Source organism: Mirounga angustirostris, unplaced genomic scaffold, assembly GCF_029215605.1.
Source record: "Mirounga angustirostris isolate CCGP_5_RB_7025 unplaced genomic scaffold, mMirAng1.0.hap1 SCAF_12, whole genome shotgun sequence".
In the NCBI taxonomy this organism is placed as follows: Eukaryota; Metazoa; Chordata; class Mammalia; order Carnivora; family Phocidae; genus Mirounga; species Mirounga angustirostris.
In genome coordinates, this window is record NW_026991720.1 from 33,308,848 (window position 1) to 33,323,673 (window position 14,826).

General features: G+C 38.6%; 3 long non-coding RNA genes across 3 annotated transcripts in view; 1 reads left to right on the top strand and 2 right to left on the bottom strand.

Annotated features, from left to right (window-relative positions):
• Positions 1-5,036, bottom strand: part of LOC123835369 (uncharacterized) — a 68,167-nt gene extending 63,131 nt beyond the window's left edge. The window contains exon 1 of the long non-coding RNA XR_010406415.1: positions 4,897-5,036. This is a non-coding gene — a long non-coding RNA (uncharacterized LOC123835369). The remainder of the gene's footprint in view (positions 1-4,896) is intronic.
• Positions 1-14,826, top strand: part of LOC129045470 (uncharacterized) — a 196,556-nt gene that overhangs the window by 179,793 nt on the left and 1,937 nt on the right. The window lies entirely within an intron of this gene.
• Positions 5,095-14,826, bottom strand: part of LOC135362081 (uncharacterized) — a 28,593-nt gene continuing 18,861 nt past the window's right edge. The window contains exons 2-4 of the long non-coding RNA XR_010406414.1: positions 9,266-9,451; positions 9,003-9,177; positions 5,095-5,234 (exon numbers count right to left, since the gene is read on the bottom strand). This is a non-coding gene — a long non-coding RNA (uncharacterized LOC135362081). The remainder of the gene's footprint in view (positions 5,235-9,002; positions 9,178-9,265; positions 9,452-14,826) is intronic.

Here is a 14,826-nt window from a genome sequence, read left to right on the forward strand (position 1 = left end):
CCCAAGTTGGTTCTACTATTCACAACTTAGTACTCTTACCAGAATAATAAATGGCATCAGAAAAAGTAGCAGGCAGCCAGAATCCTTAAGGAGATGGAAATCTGAGATTATATGACATACTTACATCTGAAGGCTTTGAGAATAAAAATGTTACCAGATAATGGGATTCTACCATCCATACCAAGCAGTGTTTAAACAAAAGAATTAAGTAATTCTTCACCTGTGATTACTTCTGATGACAGGCTTTAGGAAATAAATGTCCACCGATCTGGGATAGTAGGATATGTGTGAGAAATGCAAGGATTGTGGCATAGGCTGATTGTTTCTAAGTGCACCGGAGAACTTACGGACATTAAACAATGTGCTCAGTATCCGAAATTCTTGTCTCAATGCATTCAAGGGTAGATAATTTCCTTGATGATATGAAATTATCTTTTACATTTTTCAATAATGGAACAGTTGTAGTTGAAAATAAGATAGAAAATTTTATCCTGAGGATCACCAAATTACAAAGTCAGTTTAACTTATAGTCTTATTCTCATGTAAAAGTTAGGGTATTTCTTTTTTTAAAAAAAATTTTTAATTAACATATAATGTATTATTTATTTCAGGGCTACAGGTCTGTGATTCATCAGTCTTACACAGTTCACAGCGCTCACCATAGCACATACCCTCCCCAATGTCCATCACCCAGCCACCTCATCCCTCTCACCCTCCTCCACTCCAGCAACACTCAGTTTGTTTCCTGAGATTAAGAGTCATTTAGGGTTTGTCTCCCTCTCTGGTCAGTTAGGGTATTTCTTAAGCAAGATGGAAACGTATGAATTAATGTAGGGCTAAATGAGAGGAATCAGACCATGAGAGTACAAAAACGCCCAAGTTCCACAGAATCTCCTCAGTAAGCAGAATCAGCCTCTTTCCTCCGTCATGGGCCTTTCCCTGGCTCGCTTGGAGACTTGTAACAAGCTTTTCCTCCTGCGTGCCTGCACCACCTCTCACTGCTGTCAGTATAACTGGAGTCAGACATCAGCGTGTCTCAAGGGGCCACTTTCCAATAAAACAGGGAGGGGAAAGTTTATATACCACATAATTAGAAATACTTCACTAATTTGTGATGGCAAAAGTTTAGGGAATATATTCTGAAGGGCCTAGACTAAGAGGGAGCTAGTTTCATGTGTATTCATTTTGCAAAAGTTCATAGAGCTGTTCATTTGTTATATATGCCCTTTCTCGTATGCGTATTTCAACGAAGTTTGTAAACATCAGTAAATTGGCATGTTCAATCAATTCTGAGCATCACACTGACCCAAGTAAAGCTTTGTCTTGCTTTTCTTTCTGCAAATTGCTCCCCAGTGACTTTTGAATTCACCTTTTGTACATATCTGAATTCTTTCTGACAATAAACATTAATGAAATTCATCTCCTTCTATAGGTGCTGGCCTCCATAATTGAAACAGAGCCATTCTTTCTAAGATTTGAGCAGAAGAGGGTTCCAGATGTACAAGCAGCCTCTGCCTCTCTCCTCAGGTGTCTCCCTTTCAGGGGTCTAGTCCATGGACTCCTGCTGCCACTCTTTCCTCCCGACTTTTTGCCACCCTGGCTCCAGCACACGCAAGCCCTTTCAGTTGCTTCCACTTAGAAAATCTAAAACAGGCTGATATTTTCTTTTCTTTTCTTTTTTTTAAAGATTTTTATTTATTTATTTGACAGAGAGAGACAGAGAGCACAAGCAGGGGGAGCGGCAGGCAGAGGGAGAAGCAGGCTCCCCGCTGAGCAGGGAGCCCAACCCCAGGACCCCGGGATCATGACCTGAGCCGAAGGCAGACGCTTAACTGACTGAACCACCCAGGCGCCCCCAGGCTGATATTTTCAAAGCAAATTTTACTAAACAGGAATAAAGAATTACAAGTAGAAATCCGGGGGGAAAAAGAAATTAAGCCTGCATTGCAATAGTTAGGTTTCCAATAATAGACCTCTAACCATTTGCTCTCTATTCCCGCCCCCTCTCCACCCCACTTCCATCACTTCCATTTTCCTACTTTTTTACATGGAGAAGGGTTGGCAGTAGGTGACCTCAGTATTTAGTGCATAGCTTACAACATATCAAGATAGGATCATGGTGGAGCTGGAGGGGGACTGAATATTTCTGAGGGATCCTGACTTGAAATTAAATGTGGTAATTAATGAGGTTTGGGTTAGCTCATAGACTGAGAGTGTTGTATTCATATGATAAATAGTGGCATAATGTTGGGGGAGAAAATAGTGTTGTTGGAAGTTTATTTTTTTAATTTATTTTTATTTTTATTTTTTAAAAGATTTTATTTATTTATTTGACAGAGAGAGAGACAGCGAGAGAGGGAACACAAGCAGGGGGAGTGGGGGAGGGAGAAGCGGGCTTCCCGCGGAGCAGGGAGCCTGATGTGGGACTTGATCCCAGGACCCTGGGATCCTGACCTGAGCCGAAGGCAGATGCTTAACCACTGAGCCACCCGGGTGCCCCATGTGGTTGGAAGTTTAAATGAAAAAGAAGGGTATAAGTGTTGACATTGGGCAGCAAAGCATAGTTAATGGACACATTTCGTATCTGTGGCTGACCTATATGTTTTTGAATATCCTTTCAATATTGTGGGAAGGTGTAACTGTATTTCCTGTTCTCTTCTGCACTAAGGACTGAGGCATGTGATTCACTCAGATGAATCCATAGAAGTATTTAGGTGAACTAATGCCATTACTTTGAAGCAAAAAATAGAGATATGAGTCTTTTATTTTCTCATGAAATAGACTGGTTCTAATTTGAGAGTATGTTCTCAACGTGGTTTTTTATAAACCAAAAGACAGGTATGGAACTAGGTGAAAAGGAAGCTAGATTTTATCCATTTCTGAAGTTGGACTAGATTATGAGAAAATTCATGTGGGCACAAATTCAGCTTTATAGGTATCCCCTATAATACTTACTGCTTTACAGATCATAGAGGTTTGGTGAAGATTATTTATATTATTATTTTAAAAATCACTCAAGTACGTTGGCAGATACTCCATGTCAATTTAGTTTGACAGGATATATGTTAGTGTATGTTAAACCAGCATATACTGAGGGAGTTAGCAGCATTTGTAGTTTTAATTCTATAATAGTGGGATAAGGAAAGGGAATGTAGGGAAAAAGAAAACATCCCACCCTGGAGCTGAAATATTTTGAATCTGACATCACAATTAATAGGAGGAGAAAATGAAATTTTCCTAAAGCGTGAGTTCAAAATTCCACAAGTTCTTGCCAGGCAGGGGCAGTCCATGGGCCAGCTGCAATAGCTGTGTTAGAGCCAAACCGGAGATAGAAGAGATAAGAGTAACATGGGAGCCAAATATGTACTTTAGAAAAAGCAGAGGCTTTCAAAAGGAAAAGTGTGAGGTGCCCAAAAAATCACATTCATTGTCAGAATGAAATCTGACACTCTGATAAACTATTACTTGACTCCATGTAATGAAAGATAACAGGTTACTCTAACCTGTGCCCTTCATAGTAAGCCATTAATCAAAATCTCCAAAGGGACACCCAGAAAGTCAGAGATTTTAAAAAAAAATTTCAATTAAATTTTATGTTTAAATACTTGTGGTTATCAGACTTTTAAAAAATGTGTACTCATCCCATATCTTTGTGAAGGACAATTTTTTCTTGTTGGCATAGAAATGGAAAGAAATGGTGGCTCTTGAAATAATGTTAAGGAGATCATTAGATAAATTTAAGTTAAAGTAAAGTATGTGGGGACTGAGGCTGGGTGACTTAGCCATGATTTCCCTTGTTTCCCTGACCCACTTCCTTTTCATGCATTTAAATGAGACTAGTCAACTAGTAAAGATTTTGAAAAGAAAATCTATCTCTACCATTCATTTTGACCCTTTCACAGATCAACAGGTGATATTTACCTCATGATTGTTACAGGTTGGAGAAAAAGCTTCCTATAAAATGGTGTATTTGATTGGATTCAACAAAGTTGGTGAAAAACATCATTTATCTCTAATTGGCCCATGCAGTTTCAGTACATCCCCCATCAAAAAAAGACCCCCCTCCCCATCTTGGATGCTCAATGATGGGAACAACAGAGGGTAAAGGTGTAAGGCAGTTGTCTAAATGAGAGGCGTGAACTGTGCCATCCTCAGTCCTGCTTCCAGACTCTTCTAGAAAGGTTTCAAGCACCATAAAGCCCTCTGAGTTTTGACCTATTCTGTTGTATTGAGGTAAACAACTTTATTCTATTAGTTGCTTAAGAATACACCCAAGCAAAAAAGTCTATCTAGTCCCAGTTAGGGCCCTGCTATTATGGGTTTAGAAAGACTAAAGTCACGTTTGCAGTTGAATTTTATAATTCTGAAATTCTTTCTTACTGCCTGCTCTGATTGTCCAGGCACCTCTGCCCTTGATCTGGTCTGTTTCCGTTAACGTGACACCTGGCTTCCCCAGGGTGGTCTGCTCCACATCTGAATCATTCAGCAAGTATTTATTGAGCATCTGCAAGAAGCCAGACTCTGTGCTGGTTGCTAAGGATGCAGTTAAATAACACTGCCCGTCCTCTTGAGTTACCCACAGTCTGGTGGTGTGAAAACAGCAATCTATTGCTTTCTCTTGACAAATTCCTTGATACCTAGAAGGCTTAAAATGATAGTTTTAGCAATGAACTTCAGAAATAAAGAAAAAGCAGAAGTCACATCCTAAAAATAGTAAATAAGATGAGATGGTATTACAAGGCACATGTAAATGTTTCTGAGTTGTATTAGAAGACTTAAAAAAGACAAAATTTTAGCTTAGGTTAGATTTCCATCAATAGTTTGTAAGAAGCTGTAGAATTCTCAGTTCCACCCAAAATCTGAGACTAGTTTTTTCACTTGGTGGAGATTTCCTACCTGGTCCATGTGATGATACATTTCATTCCCTGTGGTTCTTGCCCTAGTCCCAGCATGAGATAAATAAACATCACCCCACACAGCCTCTCCATGTTGGGGTCCTTTTGTATCTTCAGGTTGTTGTCTTACGTGGGGGCCCTTTTAAAAATTCTCAAGTGTGATCCTTCCCAGGGAACTACCTGGCTCTTGTCAGGCATCCTTGCCTTGTGGTTATTTGGCTTGAGGCAAGGGGATACAAATGAATCTTCTCTTTAAACTCTTCAATACTTCATTCTTTAGTCACTGAAGGTGTATAATCACAGAAGGTGTATGATGTAACTTTCATGGGACCTGAAACTCTTTCAGTTTTTCGGGGGTGTTAAAAAAAAGAATACAAAAGAACAAATGTGAAATTAGGAATGAACGTGACTATTTACTAAGAAGGTGAAAAGAATTTAGAACTAATGACAAATTTTTTTCAAAGATTTTTTTTTTCAAAGATTTTATTTATTTATTTGAGAGAGAGAGAATGAGAGAGAGCACATGAGAGGGGGGAGGGTCAGAGGGAGAAGCAGACTCCCCGCCGAGCAGGGAGCCCGATGCGGGACTCCAGGATCATGACCTGAGCCGAAGGCAGTCGCTTAACCAACTGAGCCACCCAGGTGCCCGAACTAATGACAAATTTTAAAAAGCTTACAAGTACCTCACAGAATTAAAAAATAGCATTTTTATTAACTGCCTCCTACACCTCTAAAATGTCTTTTTCCCTGTGATTTTTGGCTGCATATTCTTCAATCTCCTCTTCATATGCCAATGATTTAGAAATGCCATTTTCAATAGATATATTAGAAAGGTATTTCAATTTTTGCTTTGTCATGGTTAATTAAAATTTCTTTTATTATTAGTTTAGAAGTTCCTTCCACCTTTATACCTCTTTATTGGAACTGCCATATACATTTTTAGAATTCTTATAAAATGTGGGAAAACCACTATTAAGTTTCTTTCATATATGAGCTGTAAGATTTCCAGTTTTCTGGTGCAGCGAATTAATATTAAATGCCCTTTTAATGGACAATTTTCGTTGTCTCAGGAGGTACCTGTGCAAGTAAGGGGGCCCCGAAGGTTAATCTTCATTATTTTGCAGTAATCCACTGTGACCTGCTAATGTTGGGAGAATTGGTTTATAATCTCTTGGAATATATCATCTAGGTCATCCAGTCCCTTGACTTGGGATGCTAGAACTCTCAGCACCTAATCTATTGTTCTTAGCCTTTAGGACCTCAATTGAAACAGACACTTTAAGTGGTAATACATAATAATATATGGGATCTGAATAAGAGGATTATGTTAGTTTAAAAGACTAAATCAAACTGTACCCTACAGACAGAAAATAAATAGCCACCTTTCAAACGATGGAAGTTATAAGACATTGTATGGGTCATAATCTCTGACAACAATGCAATAAAACTAGAAAGTCATTATACAGGAATGTTAAAAAGGTCAACCACTCATACACCTAGTTATTTTTCTCAATAACTGTTGAGCCATGAAGGAAATAAAAACTTATAATTACTCCAAAAATAGTATTAATGAAATCATTACATATAAAGATCTATGGGATAGTGTTAGAGCTGTAACTAAAGACAAATTGAAATTATTAAATATTTTTATTATTAAACAAAAATAATCAAAATCAATTGCCCATTAACTAATTAATTAATTAGTAGTGACTACCTCTCACAAGGATTTGCTTTGTTTTCTAAACATGCATAAGCTTTGATATCTAGGCATGTTAAGGAATAATATGATCAAGCATACATTATCATACATTTATATGGTAATTTGGGTTTACAGAAGAAGACTGAACTAAAAGTTAGGAGAAGCTGAGGGGGAAATGTTTGTATTTTGAACTTATTTTATTAGACATTTCCTGCTTATGACTTGGTGAGCCTGGCACATGCTTGTGTATCTGTAGTTAGTACAATAGTTTCCTAACTTCATTATGTTTGGCTTACTTTATATTTAAGTGTATATGGGATTGGGGAGTTTACAGTTGGAGAGGGAAATGTGTGAGCCCTTGGACACTTGACATAAAACTTCTCAGGGAAATGTTTGCAATAGTTCTTGGTAGAAACTTCAAGAAATATTAAGTTAAAGAATATTGATTGATTTCCTATGGCTATAATATCTTTTTTCTAGGCTTTTATTTTAAATGGACTGGGATGCCTGGGTGGCTCAGTTGGTTAAGTGACCAGCTCGTGATTTTGGCTCAGGTCATGATCTCATGGGTTGTGAGTTTGAGCCCCATGTGCCCTCTGCCCCTCCCCCAACTCATGCATGTGAGGGCACACTCTCCTTCTCTCTCAAATAAATAAATCTTAAAAAAAAATAAAATGGATAGAGACAGAAATATTGACTATCTTTTGTTTGTTTGTTTTTGTTTTGCATGTATTTTTTAAGTGCTTTTTTGTTGTTTTATAATCTTAAACAAAGGTCCTAGATGGGTTTTGCTTGCTCAGAGAATAAAGTACGCCAAATAGAGATCTTTCATAGTATGATTCATTTTAATTTGGGGGACTTCATTTACTCATTACAAAAATGTTTTCAATAATAATGACACTTTCTTTTAAATTTAGACACAGTGTGGGGCGCCTGGATGGCACAGTTGGTTAGGCGTCTGACTCTTTGTTTCAGCTCAGGTCTTGATCTCAGGGTCATGGGATCAAGCCTGGCTTGGGGTTCCCCATTCAGTGTCATAAGCAGACTCCCTCTCCCTCTCCCTTTGCCCCTCCACCTCTAAAATAAATAAATAAATCTTTAAAAAAAAAAGTTAAAAAATGAACTTAGACACGGTCTGAAAATACTGAAATAATTGTGTTCAGAAAGTGTTATGCAAACATTACATTATTTAACAATGCTCCTCTAATTTCAGCTAAACCACAGGATAGTGATTTATGGATTTTGGAAAGTTCTCATACATAGTTGGTGGAAGTGAAAATTGGTAAAACCTTTGTGTAGTTGCCAGGATTTCTTCACCAAAATATAGAACACATTTGATAACAATTCTCTGACAAAAATAACCACAAGGACAGTATACAATATATGACATGAGAAGCTTATTGACATGATACTCAATATATCTTACGTGTAACTTTAATGGCTTAGGGGTTTTTCAGTGTTTGTCCTTTAAAAATTCAGGTTGTCTTTACCATAGCCAAAAACTTTATTAAAAATATGTGTAGGTTCAAAGTTAACTTCTTACTCCCTTAACACTTAACTGGTTTTGCCCACTACTCTATAGATAACCCATAAAATTGCACACAATTTACATCTTGAACCAGAGTTTAATAAATCTGATGCTATTGTTTCTACTGTGCTCAAATAATTATTTCCATTTACTCAAAGACAGTAAACATCAGGCCCAAGACCCAGACTTTTGCATGAAGAGAATTTGGAGTTCCTTTTAATGCAACAATTAAATTTGAAATACTCCAGTTAAAAAAAAAAAAAGGCAAGAAATGGTGAATCTTTATCAGAAATCCTCTCCTTCAGATATTCAAGAAATCTTGTTATACATTTGGTATCAGAAATGATTTATTGATTATCTTAATGGGTTAATAGCATTTCCTTCATTCAAATGTAACATTATTCCTATAAGCATCCTTTTTCATAAGAAATTTGGGGTCATAATTATGTTTTTATTTTTTAAAAGCTTTTATTTATTTATTTGTAAGAGGGAGAGAGAGAGAGAGCATGAGCAGGGGGAGGGGCAGAGGGACAAGCAGACTCCCTGCTGAGTGAGGAGCCTGATGCTGGGCTTCACCACACGACCCTCAGATCATGACCTGAGCTGAAGGCAGGTGCTTAACCAAATGAGCCCCCAGGCGCACCCCATAATTATGTTTTTAAAAATTCTTGATTTAAGGTAACAATCTTGAAAAATAAACCTACAACTATTTTTTTTACAAATACTTCAAACTCTGAGAAAGATGAAAGCTAAACAAAGAACAATGCCGTTATGAGTCATGTATTTATAAAAAAGGAACTGTAAAGTACTACCACACAGGCACATGCTGTCTAATTACACAGGAGGCTCATTTGAGGCTAGAGCGGGCAAATGTACTCACTATGCCATTCCCAGATTGCCTCAGGGTACAGCTTTCCTGCGTGACACGGCAGGTGAGTGTGAATGAGACCCTTCCTCCAAGCCACCAGAGCACAGTGGGAACACACGTCCTCCATCCGGACTGCAGAGGTAGAAATGGCTGAATGAAGTGGGTTCACAGCCTCTCTTCCCAACACCTAACAACAACAACAACAAGTTAAAATTCAGCAGCAGCTTAACAAGAAAATTGTACACCTTCTCTCCATAAATTTAAAAAGTAGTTACCTGGGGTGCCTGGGTGGCTCAGTCGTTAAGCGTCTGCCTTCGGCTCAGGTCATGATCCCGGGGTCCTAGGATCGAGCCCCGCATCGGGCTCCCTGCTCGGCGGGAAGCCTGCTTCTCCTTCTCCCACTCCCCCTGCTTGTGTTCCCTCTCTCACTGTGTCTCTCTCTTCAAATAAATAAATAAAATCTTTTAAAAAAAGAAAAAAAAAAGTAGTTACCTGAGAGGGAGATGGGGAGAGACAGAAAGCTTCTTTCAAAATATCATGTCACTCCTCCATGTAAAACACTCCAGTGGCTTTCCATCTTCCTCAGTGTAAAGGCCCAAGGCCTTAAAATGTCTTCCTGGCCTCTCTAGATCCTGGCTCCCACTACCCTTCTGACCTCATTGCCTACTAGTCTTGATGGCCTCCTCATTCTGCTTCAAACATGCCAATCACTTTTACAGTGCTAATTCTTTGCATTTGTAGTTCCTTGGCCTGGAGAGTTCGTCCCTTGGAAATCATGTCTCATTTCTCTACTTTCTTCAAGTCTGTAGCTCATATGTCACCTTATCAGAGGTCCTTTCAGACCACCCTATCCAAAATACTAAGCCCTGTCACTTTCTATTATGCTTACTTCATTTTTTGTCATCATGCTTATATCACCTGACTTATGTATGTTTTGTTATTTATTCATTGTTGTCTCATTCCCACTAGAAGGTAATCTTCATGGGGCCTATAGGTACTTTGTCTATTTTGTTCACTGCTATAAACCCAAAAATGGGCTTGGCACAGAGTTGACACAAAAAATATGTTGAATGAGTGAATTCTGGTGTGGACAGAGTTCTAGCTCTGCTTCCATTCTGCAGAAGCAATCCTCTCTTAATAGTGTGAATCCACAATGTAATGACATTCTCACCAACATCTTCCACAGGGAGAGAAATGGCCTGACCAGGCATCCTGGAAGGCCAAGAGAAAAATATAGGAAATACTTTTTTTTTTTTTTTAAGATTTTATTTATTTGCGAAAGAGAGAATGAGAGACAGAGAGCATGAGAGGGAGGAGGGTCAGAGGGAGAAGCAGACTCTCCACTGAGCAGGGATCCCGATGTGGGACTCGATCCTGGGACTCCAGGATCATGACCTGAGCCGAAGGCAGTCGCCCAACCAACTGAGCCACCTAGGCGCCCTAGGAAATACTTTTGAGGACATAAGCTCTCATTGTATGAGCAAAGGCAAAAAGGGCCCCAAGGTGCTGCTCATTTCTAGGGATTCATGCTAAGGTGGATAGAGAAGAAGTTTGCAGGAGTGAATGCATCCTTGGCTGGATGCAGTGAGCCTTGCTATAGTTTCTTTAAAAGTATTTCAGAAGGAAATAAAATATGTGACTTTGTTTGAGCATTGCCTTTCCCCCCTCTGTAGCCTCAATATACAGAAAATAGAGCATTTCAGATCTCAGAATTAGACTCAGAGGGTCATAGCAAGAGATGGGGAGGGTGTCTATCAAATAGATTTTACTACACAATATCTACCGTCATGTGAAAGAGGGACAAGATGTAGAAATGTGATCCATCAATCAGTAGCTAGAGAGAGCTACATATAAATGTGGAACATGGCCTAGAAGAGACAAAATGATGAACCCCATCTGGAGGAAAATGCCAAACAATAGAAGACAACCTAATGTGAGTGCTCTGAGTTTATTAAAAAACAACAAAAAAGGGGGTGCCTGGGCGTATCAGTAGTTTAAACACCTGACTCATGATTTTGGCTCAGGTCATGATCTCATTCATGGGTCATGAGATTGAGCCTTGGGTCGTGAGATCAAGCCTTGCATTGGGCTCTGTGCTCAGCAGGGAGTCTGCTTGGGATTCTCTCTCTCCCTCTGCCCCTCCCCCCTGCTCACTCGCTCTCTCTCTCAAATAAATCTTTAAAATAAAACCCCAAAACTTGTAAAATCGTGAATTCAAAAATAAGTATGAAATATAACAATGGGATGATATTAAGAGGGCAGTCACTAAGTAAGCAAACTGTTAACCAGAACACTACTGTATAATAAAGTGGAAATGACAAAATACAAAATATATATGGCTGGAAATATAAATTTTTGTGCATAGGAAAAATTTAGGTAACTACAGTGCCCATAGGGATTTAAAATATAGAAATGATGATAGGATCAGCAAATAAAATTCACTATGAGGATTCTAGAAGTCCCTACAGTAGAAATGCCAACAAAAGGAATAGAATTTTATTCAAAAATGTAGAGGAAATTTCCTCTGAAATGAAGACTAAAGATTGCAGATTGTAAAAAAATAATGAAGAACAATCAATACATATCAACATAGACCTATAATTATTGAAATAATTAAACTTTGAGGAAGGAGAAAATAATTCTTTGGACGCCTAGAAAACAAAGGAAGTCACTAAAAGCTAGCTTTTGTCTTCTATAGTAGAATCCAATGCCAGGAAAACAGAGGAATAATGACTGCAGAGTTCTGAGGTCAGAGATTTTAATCAGAAATATTATACCTTGCCAAAATATTATTCATTTATAAAAGTCATCAGCAAATTTTCAAGCATGGGAGAATGCAGGGAATATAGACTCTATGAGTTCTTCTGGAAAAACCTATTTGATCTCAACTTTTTTTTACACTTTTACTGAGGTATAATTGATAAATCATAAGATATTTAGTGTACATTGTGGTGATTTGATATAGTATAGATTGTGAAAGGATTTCTCCCATGTAGTTAATTAATGTATCTATTACCTCGCATATCTATTTCTTCAAATGGTGAGACCATTTAAGTTCTGTCATAGCAAATTTCAATTATATAATACATTGTTATCAACTATAGTAATTATGTTACACATTAGATCATCAGACCTTATTTATTGATAGCAACTTTTTAAAAAGATTTTATTTATTTATTTGAGAGAGAGGAGAGACAGAGCATGAGCGTGGCGGGGGGCGGGGGAGCAGAGGGAGAGGGAGAAGCAGACTCCCTGCCGAGCAGGGAGCCTGATGCGGGGCTTGATTCCTGGACTCCAGGATCATGATCTGAGCCAAAGGCAGATCCTTAACCGACTGAGCCACCCAGGTGCCCCTTGAGTGGTTTTCAACATTATTTGTGAAACTAAGTTTTGAAAAACTACCCAGATTAAAGGAGGGGGTGGAGATTCACTATAAGACAGGAGGTACTATCTCTCGATTTTCATTTGGACAACTCTTACCTTCTAAATTTCTAAAACACACAGATTCTAAGGAAACTAAAAAACAAAACAAGCTAAAATAATGACAATCTGGAGACTACAACACAGTCATTTGGAACAATGGTTCTCAGGCAATTTTATCTGCAACTTTTCTTAAGTACTGTATTTGTGTTATCATTCCTCTTTTCCCTACATTTTTATTTTCCTTTTTTATTCACCTCCCTCAAAGATCACAGCCTGGACCACTCTTTTATAAAGAAAGAACACTCGTAGTTTATGCCTCCATTACTACAGATTCTTGATTTTATAGATCTCAACAGGGACTGAGCCTGGGTGGCTCAGTCGTTAAGCGTCTGCCTTCGGCTCAGGTCATGATCTCAGGGTCCTGGGATCGAGTCCTGCATGGGGAACCTTGCTCAACGGGAAGTCTGCTTCTCCTTCTGCCTGTCTCTGCTCCCCCTGCTTGTGCGCACTCTCTCTCTCTCTCTGACAAATAAATAAATAAAATCTTAAAAAGTAAATAAAATAAAATAAAAAATACATATAGATAGATCTCAACAGAGATTGAGATGTGAGGCTTAAGAGGCCAAGGAGGCCACACTGCAACTCTGCTTGACTTCAAGGCTGTCACCATGAGCCAAACCTCGGAGCACAGCTTTGTGGATGCCATAATAGAGTACTAGATGAGAGGAAGTCTTATAACTCATTTCATAAAAATTTGCTCATTTTACAGATAAGAAAAGTGAAGATCAGCTTTATAAAAAGTGACTTGCACTGGGTGCAAACTAGAGTCCAAGACTGTGATTTCCAGGTCCGGTCAACGTCACCACCATGTGCCACGCCAACCACTTGGCATCCTTTTGGCACACAACCAAATCTTATATTTGCCCCTGTAATTCAAGGTTGTTGTTGCTGTTGTTTTCCTTCTTAACTTGGTTTCTTCATTTGCTGATTCTTTAGCTGTGGGATCCTCAGTCATATCCACTGAGGAGCCAACTACATTAAATAAAAATATGGTCACGAACCCTACTCTTAGCCCAACTCCCAAGGTGAATGACCTTGTTGGGCTTTACTCCCGCTCTTTACCAGGGAGATCAGTATCACCTCAGCTATTTCTAAGCAAATCTAACATTCCAGAATGCAGGGTATATAGAATCTCAGGGAATGACTGATTCTCTGGGGCATGTTTCTGTGTGCACGCCTTGTTCTTTTCAATGACCTCCCCATGAGTTTCTGGAATGTGAAGACTGTTTTTTTCTGAAGAAACCACTGGCCTACATACTTCTAGTTCTTTAAAAAATTGTTACAAGGGACACTGCTGTAACCAGCAATATAAACTCTTGGACTGTTTCCTAGTTATCTTTCTGCCTGTTCTTTATCCACCAGCCTGAGAAGAGTGGTGCAATTTTGTGAGCTAGCTAAATAAATTGAATAAATGAACAAATAAGTACACTGAAGAATAAGCACTAAACTGTGAACCCAGTGCTTCCACAATAGACTTCTTTCTGTGGCATGACTTTCATCAAAAATATCCTTTTTCTCCTAATCACTCTGCATTTCTAACACTCTAGCCTTCCCTTAAACCTTCCTTTCCTTCCTCTCCTTTCTCCCCTTTTCTTCTTTCCTCCTCCCACTGCAACATTTTCTTCTTTAAATCTTCAGACAAAAGAGCAGTTTTAATCATTGAAACATATGGATGCTGGGCTGCTATCACTTAACAATCCATAAATAATACTTAGATGTAAATTTTGACATTTTGCTCAAATTTCCTCATGGCTATATAAGATTTTTTTTGTAGTATTAACATGAATGTAGAAAAGCAATGAATACGTTGGTGGTGTTGGTTGAGAGTGACAGATACAGAAACAAAGACAGAAAGAGACTTAGGGAAATTTCAGATGAATATTATTTGGCAACATTTCAAAAAAAACCCCCCAGAAAACCCAAAGGACATTAGCAAGATCAAAGCTGTGTGGGTACATAAGTGGAGTTCAAAGAAGGTAGCAAAAGATACCGGAAAGCAATTTTTAAAATCATGTAATTACATAACAATGATTCTTTTGTTTGTACCAACCTTTCTAGTTACATTTTGATGTGAATGACAAGTGATAATTTCCTTAAATGTACTTCCACCCTGTTCTCAGTATGTGTTATGTGAAATCTTGTTTCCTGGCATGTTTTAGGAAGAGAGGTAGAGGAGTCAGGCTGGCCTCAGTGTGATGTGTGCCATTTCCCACTCCTGATCCATCAATTACACTGGTCAGGTGGCCTCACCCCATCTCTGAGGGAGGCCGGGCAAAGGAGTGCACATCACCATCACCCGGATCTGCCATACCTGAGGTAGTTGAAAACTCATTGGTCTTGGAGTCCAGAAAAA